At 37.5% G+C, this 12,295-nt stretch overlaps 1 protein-coding gene across 1 annotated transcript in view; it reads right to left on the reverse strand.

Moving 5' to 3' along the window:
• The window catches only part of LOC107749012 (probable E3 ubiquitin-protein ligase HERC1), a 90,402-nt gene extending 83,985 nt beyond the window's left edge, over positions 1 to 6,417 (reverse strand). The window contains exon 1 of the mRNA XM_016564060.1: positions 6,131 to 6,417. The gene's annotated coding sequence lies outside the window, so the exon portion shown is untranslated. The remainder of the gene's footprint in view (positions 1 to 6,130) is intronic.
• Between the last annotated feature and the right edge of the window lie 5,878 nt (positions 6,418 to 12,295).

Raw genomic sequence — 12,295 nt, forward strand, 5'->3', positions numbered from 1 at the left:
CGCCTGGGAAACACTGGACTATGGTATAAAAAAATTCAACTGTATAACAGTTTCACTGCAATTCATGTTATAATGTTAGAATTAAATAACAATAAAATAATACATATGCACTTATCTGTACATAGTAAAAGCAGTTATTTTTAAGCGGTTGTTGATATCCTATCTAAAACGTGATTTAGCCAAAAAAAAAAAACAACAACACATGAGAGCATGTTCTAGTACACCCCCAAAACAAATTCAAGACATTGTAAAAGAGCATAATAGGACCCCTTTAAGGTTGAACCACTGATGTCAAATGGACTATTTTATCGATGTCCTTACTACTTTTCTGGGCCTTGAAAGTGGTAGTTCCGCTGCTGTCTATGCAGGGTCAGAAAGCTCTCGGGTTTCATCCAAAATATCTTAATTTGTGTTTCAAAGATGAACAAAGGTTTTACGGGTTTGGAATGACATGATGGTGAGTAATTAATGACAGAATTTTCATTTTTGGGTGAACTATCCCTTTAATAAATACATTTAATTTAAATTCATTTTAATAAAGAATCTAATAAATAAATTATCTAATTATCTAAATCTAATCTAAATGTATAAATATAATTACAAAATAAAAATAAATAAATAGTTTGAACTCTGGAGGCTGTTTTAAACAATAGGCACCACAATTGCTGACCTCTAAGATGCCTCATTGTTACTAAATAAGGAAGCATTACATTTATCCAGTCAAGTTTCTAGGCAGCTCAATAGGTTTTTGGAACAGAGCTTATGTCTGGCTTCTTCACAGTTTTGTTTGTTATGGTGCATCTTCCATTTCCATTGGAAACTATGGACATGTCACCCATAATATTCAAATTATTCTTTGACCAATATGTGTATTACAATGGTTCATTTTTAAATTACTATTATATTTGGTCCCTCTCAATCCAGAATGTGGTTACATCCTTGTCAGAAACAGACTACAAACAGCTCTCCTCCAAAAACAGACGCACACTCCTCCAGGGTCTTTCTGAAGGAAATTTATTGACAGCCTGCACTTGTTTTCCCCAGTCAGGATGCAAAAAATGTATCAGAAAACATATGTAGAATTAAATCAAGGTCATTTTCCTGAGGCACGGTTTGATTAAACATGAAGAACACATCGACTTATGCACAGCTTACTTACGCTGATGACAACAATAGTCATGCACTACAGATAAACAGTGAATTACTTGGCCCTAACATCTTTGTGACTCATTAATCAGAAGGTTTAGACTTCACCCTAATCTAGTTAGTATGTATAAAACTGATTACAGACTCCAGCGGCTGTAACTAGCCTACAAATAACCTAATGAGAGATGATGTGAAGATGAAAACAGCCTGACAACACCCAGGGTTCACCTTTCTGGGTCTCTTTCCAACCTCAGAGACAGTTAGCTTTCATCTGAAGATGTAACAATTGTTTTGAGAGCTGTGACATTTCAAAAAACCTCAGTTTGAGTATGCGATGCATTAGTTCATACTATAACCTGTAAGTTCCAAAGAAAACCGAGACATTTTATTATTCCAGCATTGACTTTTTATGGCTATGCAAGTAAGTAATGCAAAGAGTAAAGGATGCTGAAAATTCAGCTTTGCCATCAGAAGAATAAATGCATTTTAAAATATATTAAAATAGAAAACAGTTATTTTAAATTGTAATAATATTTCAAAATATTACTGATTTATTTTTGATCAAACTTCCAATGTTCTAAAGAGGGGTTATTTCCATTTTGGAGTATAAAAAGAGGAAATAAGGAAACTCCAGTGGTTGGGATGACAGACATACTCATGATATTATATTTCAGTCTCAGAAAATATGATTAGCTAACATATGAATATGAAACCTTCCTTGATTATATCTGGAAATCAGTAGCCGTTCAATCAGTAATGACTGACATGATGAATCCAACACTTGCACAGCAGTATGATCTAAAATGGAAATCCAGGACTAAAACCTCGAATGAACCAGACACCATCAGCCTGGGAATTGAGCAACCTGGACGCCTGCCTCAGTTTCTCTCACGTCAGTGAATCCGGTGGCCTTCTCGTCACTTCGAGCAAGTTACACCACCTCCCGTTGGTCAGTGTCCATGAGCAACATGACTCAGACCTTCTACGTCTGCCCTGAGTCTTACACCCCGGAATTTATTACACCCGACAGCCTCTACGGTTTCACTATATATAAAAATAAAAAGGATGCTTCTCAAAGTTGCTTCACAGTTATGTGGGAGGTGGTGTGGGAACGAGTGTCACATTCCCCGGGAACTCTGACTAATCCTACAAAAACCATGACAATCGCAAGTCCTTAATGTGGCGGACTGTGTAAAGAGACACTGAGCTTATACTCTGAGGTGTTTACCACTTTACAACAGACATACTGGCGTGAGTACAATGCGCTGGGTGTAAATATAGACAATCTTCAGTTACATGTTACCATTAATGATGAGAAAGAGGCAGTTATGCACCCAAATAGTAATTTTAGAGCACGTATAAAAATAGATCAGAGAACATACAGTTTTAAACTAGTGTTGATCCGATAGCTGTTGGGTGTGATTTTCAAATTAAACTAGAGAACAGAATAACAGCCAAGTTATTCCCGCCAAGAAGTTAAGATGTGTTGGATATATATTATTTAAAATTGTGTGAAATATTGTGAAATATTTTACCACTTTAAAATAATGGTTTTCCAATAATAATATATTTTAAAATGTCTTTTATTCTTACTTTGTATTCTTACATCGTTACTCTTTAGTGTCGCATGATCCTTCAGACATTATTTTAATATGCTGATTGCTGAAACATTTCTTAATATTATCAATGTTAAAAACAGTTTATATGCTTAATATTTTTGGTGAATCCAAGATACATTACATTCAGGACTCTTTGATGACTAGAAAGCTCAACAAAAAAGCATTTATTGGAAACAGAAATATATTTTTTTAATATTATAATTGCCTTTACTGTCACTTATGATCCATTAAATGCATTCTTGCTGAAAAAAAGTAATAATTTCTTTTCATAAAAAAAAGAATTAAATACTACTAAACCCAAACTTTTGAATGGTGGTGTATATGGCAATAACATGTAATTACTTTGGTTAGGGGAAAAACACAACATTTTGAGAAAACATTTATTTTGACAAGATTTCTAATCAAAACAAATCACTGCCCATCCTGTTAGATTTTTGTGAAATCCCTTTATGCTTAATAACATTATGCTACAGGAAGTGACGCCATTTTGGTGGGAAAACAACAAACAAACATCAATAAGCACTAGCAATAGATTTTATTGTTTGTATGTGCTGTTACTATGTTTGTTTAACTTTAAAACATTCAATCCAGTTTGATAAAATTACAGGTATCACTATGATTAAAGGGGTTATATGATGTTGCTAAAAAGAACATTATGTTGTGTATTTGGTGTATTGAAATGTGTTTATGCGGTTTAAGGTTAAAAAAAACACATTCTTTTCCACATACTGTACATTATTGTTTCTCCTCTATGCCCCGCCTTTCTGAAACGCATCGATTTTTACAAAGCTCATTGTTCTGAAAACCGAGTTGTGTTCTGATTGGCCAGCTATCCAGTGCGTTGTGATTGGCTGAATACCTCAAGCGTGTGACGGAAATGTTACGCCCCTTATTCAAAAGATGGCTAAAAATATCCACATTAACCATTAAAAATATCAAAATTAAATATTAAAATTGACACCCTCGTGCAAGCCAACTCTCAATGCCTTACTAATTTTAGCATCCTGTTAATGTCTTTGTGTAAACAATCACATCTGACCAAAGCATGATTATGAAAGTCTGCTACATCTTTTTGAGGAAATACTTTCTTAAAATTACAACACGAGCATATCATCATTTAATCTTTTTACAGAGTTCAAAAGAGTGCTGCATAACAACAATGAAGCATTAAAAATTGGGATTATAATAAAATCTTGGGATTATATCAATCTGCTGTCTCTTTTGTCTTAATATTAATAATTCCTGAAATGTTTTCAAGCATTTCTTGGAAACCTTGATGCAAATGAGCCAGTCAAATGATGGAACGTACGAACGATGTTAACAGAGAGCACATATGGAACCACAGAGGTGAAGGACTGAGCTTGAATCAATCAGACAAACATAAAGCTGTCCAGCCAAGATTTTCCATTGCCAAGTGCTATCGCTGTTGACCTTCTGTTGAAGTGAGACTAAAGTGGATTCAGTTCAGCAAGTCAGAATGGTCTGGGGGGGATGATAGTCTGAACACCTGACTGCGACAACTAAAACTTCCGTCCAGTCTGATCACATTTCAGACAGAGGCCATCAACACATAGGGCACACTAAGGTTTCAATGCACAACTACAAAGCTGAGCTTTGAGGCTTGTGTTGAATACGAGTGCAAAAAGTCTCCTGAACACTGTATAAACATTAAAGGTTTAATTTTTTCATATCAGAAGTGCCTGGCTCCCGTTATGTGCTCTGGATCAACTTGTTTGGACCTCGAAGTAAACAATAAAGACTCTGATTATGAAACGCACCATACTGTCATGCAACATGCACTAAGATGAAGTTCTCCTCTCACAGAATTGAGAAACTAAATAATTATTTTATTAAACCTAAAATAATCATTCATCTTAGCCAAAGTGACTGTCAGTACTCTTCTGGAGAAACCTGATGTTAAAGTTCTGTCATCATTTACTCACCTTTATGTCGTTCCAAACCTTTATTACTTTTTTGCTTTCTTCAATGAAATGCAAACTAATATTTTGCAGAAGCCAATATAATGAAAGTCAATGAGGACTGAAGCGATCAAGATAAAAAAAAAATGACAAAAAAGGGAGCATAAAACTAATCCATATGACTTGTAAACTATATTCCAAATCTACAATATGATTGTTTCGTTTGGAAACAGGACGACATTTTTATTTTATGTACTGAAAATTTCAATTGTGGCTCTGAAATGTCATTTATGTAGGGTGACCATACGTCCTCTTTTTCATGGACATGTCCTGCCCGGGATTTCTAAATTGCCTAAAATGTCTAAAATTTGCGTAGGTCCCACCTTCTCGCATGCAACGATTAGTCGATTATGTATAATGCCAGCGTTCTATTGGTAAAACTTCTTTTCAGTCATGACTTTCAGCAAGCATGAAAACAATACGAAAAAAAAAGACAAAACCTGGACAATTTAGGCAGTTTAGAAAACCTGTCCAGAACAAGTGGAAGTATGGTCACCCTAGCTTACACACATTCAAAAATCATAGCACGTTTGATTCTACAAATCTACAAATTCTACAAGACATGCAAGAACCAATGATGTTTGACTTCACTGGCATCAAACCTGAGGCAGCACATTTTGATATTTAAGTTTGAATATGTGTGTTGTTGCAGGTTTGCAAAGATATTAGGGCGAGTAAATGATAACAGCATTTTATTTTGGGGTGAGCTGTCCCTTTAAATGCCTTGCTCGAAGAAACAATGGTGATGGTTCATGGGTCACCTGTTCTCTGCTGAAAAGACCAACTTAGGCCAGCATGAATTTCCATGGTTTGGTGCTTGTCTAGCTGGTTAACCAGTATAACCAGCAGAAAACATTGTTTAACCAGCATGGTCCTTCTAATGAAGCTGGTTGACCAACGGAGGCTTTGTTGAGGCTAAAAACAGTTAAAAAAAATAGTACAGACATCAGCATCCTAACATCTAAAACTACACCTCCTGGTCTTTTCAACAGGGTTGAAGGGTTTGGACACACCATCTATAACCACTACACCACATCACCCCAAGAAACTGCTATTTGTTCAGCATGGTGGACCAGAAAGCATCAGATATGATCTGTCCCGATCTATGGCAAAATACAGCACATTATGCGAAATGTAACCACAATTAGATGAGTTACCACAGCAACATGCATGAACTGTCACTTAGGAAAGACATACATTGTTGCATCAGCTGGGACTCAAAGCAACAGTGATAGATACAAAAATAGCTGACATATTACGAGCTCAACTGTTTAATGAACTATTAAACCACATCAGTTACGACAGAAACGACAACCTACAATTCATCAGATCGGATACTGTCGAATGAAACATAAAAAAGACTGTGTAAGTGTATATAATGCTTACCAAACGATCCGATCTACTGTCTTCCTTATGCCATTCACGCCCAGCAAATCAACTGCCCCCAGAAAGGCTCTTTAAACCTGCTGCCTAAAGTTACCAGAAAGGACGTGAATCCTGCGCTTTATTGTGAACCATATCCTGTATTTACCTTCACAAATACACACTTTTGAATTAAATATAACTAAACGGCACCCGTTACGCAATGCGAGGACGAAATGCCGCTTAATCTCGCGCTGAGGGTGTTTATAGTGGGGTAGGTTGCCGCTCCGCAAGCTGCTGCCATGAAAGATAGCGGCGTTCGTTTTCGGGAATGCGCGTGAAGCGGTGGATTTTACGCATACGGCGTAGTGTCATGACGTCATGACGTTTCTATCATATGGGTCCGTTATGTCTAGCTTTTGTTTATGAGACGTTATTTACCTTTACTGTATTTAATATGTAAGTATTTAGTTCATTATTATTTATTATTTACCTGATAACATTTTATCATTAAAATATTAAAATATCATTATAAACTTATGTTCACGTTTTCATTTTTATTTTAAATATTCATGTCGTTTTAAAACGCTTTTGCATCTCGTTTGAGATTTTTGCTTTGCCCAATGCGACCCAAATTATCACAAAAAATTGAATTACAATAAATAAATAAATAAATATACTGAGGCCTTTTTAAAGTCGAGAATAGTGACATAAAATGTGACCCTGGATCACAAAACCAGTCATAAGGGTCAATTAAAAATATATATATATATATTGAGAAAGTCACCTTTAAAGTTGTCCAAATGAAGTTCTTAGCAATACATATTACTAATCAAAAATTAAGTTTTGATATATTTACGGTAGGAAATTTACAACAACAAAAAAAATCTTCATGGAACATGATCTTTACTTAATATCCTAATGATTTTTGGCATAAAAGAAAAATAATTAATTTTGACCCATACAATGTTTTTTTGGCTATTGCTACAAATATACCCCAATGACTTAAGACACATATATAGGCTACTGTTACACAAATATAAATAATTGCCTGCAATTTATTTGGGTATTTCACAATCCTATGTTGAAATGATGTGTATCTGCATATCTTTAAAATTGAAAAGCAAAGCTTTACATGCAAGATCAAGGGAAGAGAAGTTTCTGAATAGTTATGTATATTGTTCAATGTTCAATTCATAGATGTACAAACACCTCAACTAATAAATGACAAGAAAACAATCACCGCTATCACTGGAAATATACAGCCGACTCTACAAATCATGTCTTCACAAATCTACTCAATCTGAATGCAATTTTAGGGCAAAATACTATTTACACTCACTGACTTTAACTTTGCATGTTTAAAAGTGCAAGATAAAACTGAGTAAGTGAATAAGTGCATTCTGATTTTTCACTTGCTAATAGATGAAAAGGCTTACGGTATCATTTTTCTCCGTGCAGGTTGGAACATGATCCGTTTCACCGTTTATGCTGTTGTCCTGCAGGGTGTTTGATTTTCTTGCACTTGTGCCGTGAGATACGTGGATGTGTACGTGCGGAGGGCCATTTATGGAGTGCACATCTGCAGCATTTGAAACGCGACAAGAAATCTCAGCGTTCGCACAGGGTACCTCCAAAGAAATACTCCTGTGAAGGATGTGATGTGACCCTTTTCTTGAGGACTTATCCGATGTCGGAAAAGTGGCGTGTCTTCTTTCCGTCGACGACGGCCTTCCGCTTGGCAGCATGCAGGCTGAGGTGCTCCGGAAAAGCCTGGCTTTCTGGGGTTCCGGGACGTTGTCGGTTTGTGGGCCCTCGAGAAGTTTGGAACAGTCGATGCTAACCTTTGTTTTGGCCAAACTTCCTTTCCCTGAGGGAAGTGGTCGCTGGCTTGCGAAGTGCAATACAACGCTGGAGTGTCTTTCCGTTCGCTCTGGTCCTGGCGGTTGCTCCGGAGGAACGCTGAAATGCACAATAGGTTTGGCGTCCCTGTGTTCTGCTGACGTACTGGTTTTGGAGAGCCGCAGACCATTAACTGCAGTGGCGACGGATCCCTTGGATGTTTCATCGTGCGACGCATCAACGCTGGACAGCTGCATCTGATGTGAGGTCTGAAAGGAACTTCGCGCAGATGGAGGCAGCGGAGGAATCATGGGAGACACTACCGGACTGACGGGGGACGCGGGCGGCGTGGTGCATGGGCTCCGTGGGAAAATCACCAAGGATGAGCAACGCCGCAATGGTGCCCTCGCCTTCCGCCGAGAGATCGGCTTGCGATCTGGGACGTCCGCTTCAAATATGCTGTTGCTGCTGCAGTAGCCGGCATCGCTCGTGGTGCTGCTGCTGCAGGAACCTCCATCCCCGTTTCCGCTCTCACAGCTGGCGAGCTCTCCATCTCCTCCGCAAGGCTGCAAGGAGATCTGCAGCATGCTTTTCCTGCTCACGTTCACCTTGGGGATAAATACAGTGGAGTGCCGCTGTAAATTACCGTACTCTGGTGACAAGGGTGGCAAAGCCAGAGCCAGCTGTCCTGGAGTCACCTTCATGTGGAGGGAACTCTGCACCAGGCCCTCGCTAGAGCTACGGCCAGTATTTGTAAACCCGCTTTCCTCGGAGCGACCGGTGCAAGTCTCTGACAGCGGGTCGGTGTTGCTTCTCCGCGAAGCAAAATGCAGTCGCAGTTGTCGCGCCATGAAGTCAAGCTTCCCGGGGATCCGGTGGGACGCGGGACATGGCAAAGCCAAAACAAGAAAGTAAAAAATGACCAGCAAAAAGCAACTGCTCCTGGTCCCGTTCTGCGATTGCAACCATTAGCGGTTGCACATTGCAAAAATAGCAGCAGTGACACGTGGCATTCCTCTCGAAGCTCCTCTGAAGCTAACACCATGAAGAACAGCTCTAGTCCTCGGAAGGATAACGGCGAATTCAGAGAGCTTTACAGACGCAACTGCTCCAGAAACCCTGCAAAGGGCTGTACTGTGCCAGACCTCTGGAGTGCCTCAGCTGTGCCTTCTGTAGTTTCGCAAGCGCCGATTCAAGCACGGGTGCCCTCCCTCCCCCAGCTGCCGGTCACCCCAGAGCAAAAAACAACAATCTGCGTGCATGCCAGGATGGAGGTGGAACAGCTCGCCCCTGTTCTAGCCAACCTCGACTCTGCAACCTCCTTCTACAGCAGTGGCGGCCCAGTGTCTAAAGTTTCTTATAAAGCTGCACCCCTGCTAATATTTTTACCCCAACAGGATAGAGTTACAGAAAATAAAGAGGAACAAGGTTTGGCATCATTTAAAGCTTTCTCAACATCATCCTCGTACAGTGCTTTGGAGATACGTGGGGAACAGGGTGTTACGAAGTGAGCGTTTGGCTTATTTCTGTACTTCTAACCATGCACGGCTTAAATGCATGATAGCTTCATCTACAAATTTGAAAGCAGCAGACGGAATCAAGCCTGTTTGTGCCAAAAGAGTGCCTCCAAATCGAATATTGAGCTTGTTGTGCCAGCTCACATATGGACATGTGCCACATCACGTGTCATCTGACACCCGCTGTTGCAGCCATTTAAGACCATGCTTCTGTCAAAGAGAAATGCCATCTCATCAATCAGGGGCAATTGCAGTTACCACAGTGCACAGAATCAGTACAGGAAATCATCCTGCTTACATGAATGAAAATTAAATATAAATCAGCCTGAATCAGGGATTTTTGCATTTTGTGCACTTGGAAATGAACAAAGTGTTAGGATTCTGGAATTCTAAAAAAAAAAAGAATGGGGTAATTGCATGCATTTCAAATCGTAATGCAGTATCAGAGAGACTGAATCAGGGATTTCTGCATTTCGTGCACTTGGAAATGAACAAAGTTTTAGGATTTTGCAAGTCTAAAACAAAGAATGGGGTAATTGCTTGCATTTCAAATCGCAATGCAATATAAGTGAGACTGCATTTTGTGTGCCTGGAAATAAAGTTTTAGGATTTTAGAATTCTAAAACAAAGACTAGGCTAATTGCATGCATTTCAAATGAAAATGAAGTGAGATTGATCACAGAAGAAACATTATCTACTGTCACAAGCCTAGAAATGTTTTGCACAAAAAGAGATCTGAAAGGATTTGTCATCCTTTCTGTAAGCTACCACATTCCTCAGGAGACACAAATAGCGTGCATGCTTGGTTCATGCCAGCGAACACATTCTAGCAATGACATACCAGTTTTTCTTACAACCAGTAACCGGGTTAACCTATCTGTCACTTGCAGGAGGGCGACTGCGGTTTATTGTCTTATCAAGAGCTACTGTTCTTACTTGAACACTGGGTCTTTTATGCAAGCATTTTATTAACCTTCCTCATTATTCAGGGAGGACGCAGTCAGCGTGTGACGGAGAGAACCCCCCTAACACCGGTCACGCCTCATTCACTTTTATGCGTTTTAGAGCAGTTACTTTTCACGTTTAACAACACCCAAAGGTACATTTAAGTTCCCAGACCTGAGCTTTAAGGTGGCTACTTGCAAAAAGGCATCCATGTTCATTTATTACACATTGACGCTTAGGTAGCTGCTGATTTTACAGACCTGAACCCAACACTAACAAGCCGAATATATTTGAGACTGCTGAACTGTGTAAGGTTTCATTACCATCTAACACGTCTACCATTGTAAAGCCAAACAAGCAGTCCTGCCTCAATCTAATGGTCTAATGGTAGTTAAGTCAATATTTCTTTATCAGGCAACTCAAAAAAAAAAGCAGATTGCAATGCCATTTGGTGCCACTATGGGTGCAGAACTTATACATAACTCTAATTTTGATACTTCAATAGCAGACCGGACAAAGAATATATTTCACAACCTAAAAATAAAAATAAAACATTTTTTATTTATATTTTTATTCAGCAGAGGATGCATTGAATTAAAGACATTTAAAATGTTACAAAAATTTCTGTTTCAAATAAAAGCTGTTCTTTTGGACTATTCATCAAAGAATCCTGAAAAACATTTATCACCGTTTCCACAAAAATATGGTGCAGCACAACTGTTTTCAACATTGATAATAATCAGAAATGTTTCTTGGGCAGCAAATCAGCATATTAGAATGATTTCTGAAGATCATGTGACACTGAAGACTGGAGTAATGATGCTGAAAATTCAGCTTTGATCACAGAAATAAATTACAATTTAAAATATATTAAAATAGAAAACATATCATATTACTAATCAAAAATTAAGTTTTGATATATTTACGGTAGGAAATTTACAAAAAAAAATGTTCATGGAACATGATCTTTACTTAATATCCTAATGATTTTTGGCATAAAAGAAAAATAATTTTGACCCTTACAATGTATAGTTGGCTATTGCTACAAATAAACCTGTGCTACTTATGACTGGTTTTGTGGTCCAGGGTCACCAATACTTCCATTTCCTCTGACAAAACACTTTTCCAACCTATTTTACTATCTTGCTTGACATTATTAAATAAAAGCATAATTTTAATTAATAATTTTATGTTTAAGGACAAAATCCCAAACAAATTAAGTCAGTGAGCTAAATCAGCTGACAACCAGAACAACCTGATTTATGAACAAATGCTTTAATATTTTGAATTACATTTAATTTTAATATTTTCTGTTCTATTCATTTTAGTTTAAGTTTTAGTAATACTGTGTTTTTGTCATTTTTATTATTATTTTTTTAAATGTATATAATGTTGCCTTGTTAACTAGCTGAAATGAAATAAGTTGAATTATATATATATATATATATTCCTCTGACAAAACACTTTTCCAACCTATTTTACTATTTTGCTTGCCATTATTAAATAAAAGCATAATTTTAATTAATAATTGTATGTTTAAGGACAAATCCCAAACAAATTAAGTCAGTGAGCTAAATCAGCTGACAACCAGAACAACCTGATTTATGAACAAATGCTTTAATATTTTGAATTACATTTAATTTTAATATTTTCTGTTCTATTCATTTTAGTTTAAGTTTTAGTAATACTGTGTTTTTGTCATTTTTATTATTATTTTTTTAAATGTATATAATGTTGCCTTGTTAACTAGCTGAAATGAAATAAGTTGAATTATATATATATATATATATATATATATGGGCGTTTCTTCAACTAGGGGCACTTTTATCCTTGTGAAGTTGAATAAAAAAAACTTGTTCAAAAGTCACGTAACACAGTCTCATAA

Source organism: Sinocyclocheilus rhinocerous, unplaced genomic scaffold, assembly GCF_001515625.1.
Source record: "Sinocyclocheilus rhinocerous isolate Xijiao unplaced genomic scaffold, SAMN03320098_v1.1 scaffold260, whole genome shotgun sequence".
Taxonomy (NCBI): Eukaryota; Metazoa; Chordata; class Actinopteri; order Cypriniformes; family Cyprinidae; genus Sinocyclocheilus; species Sinocyclocheilus rhinocerous.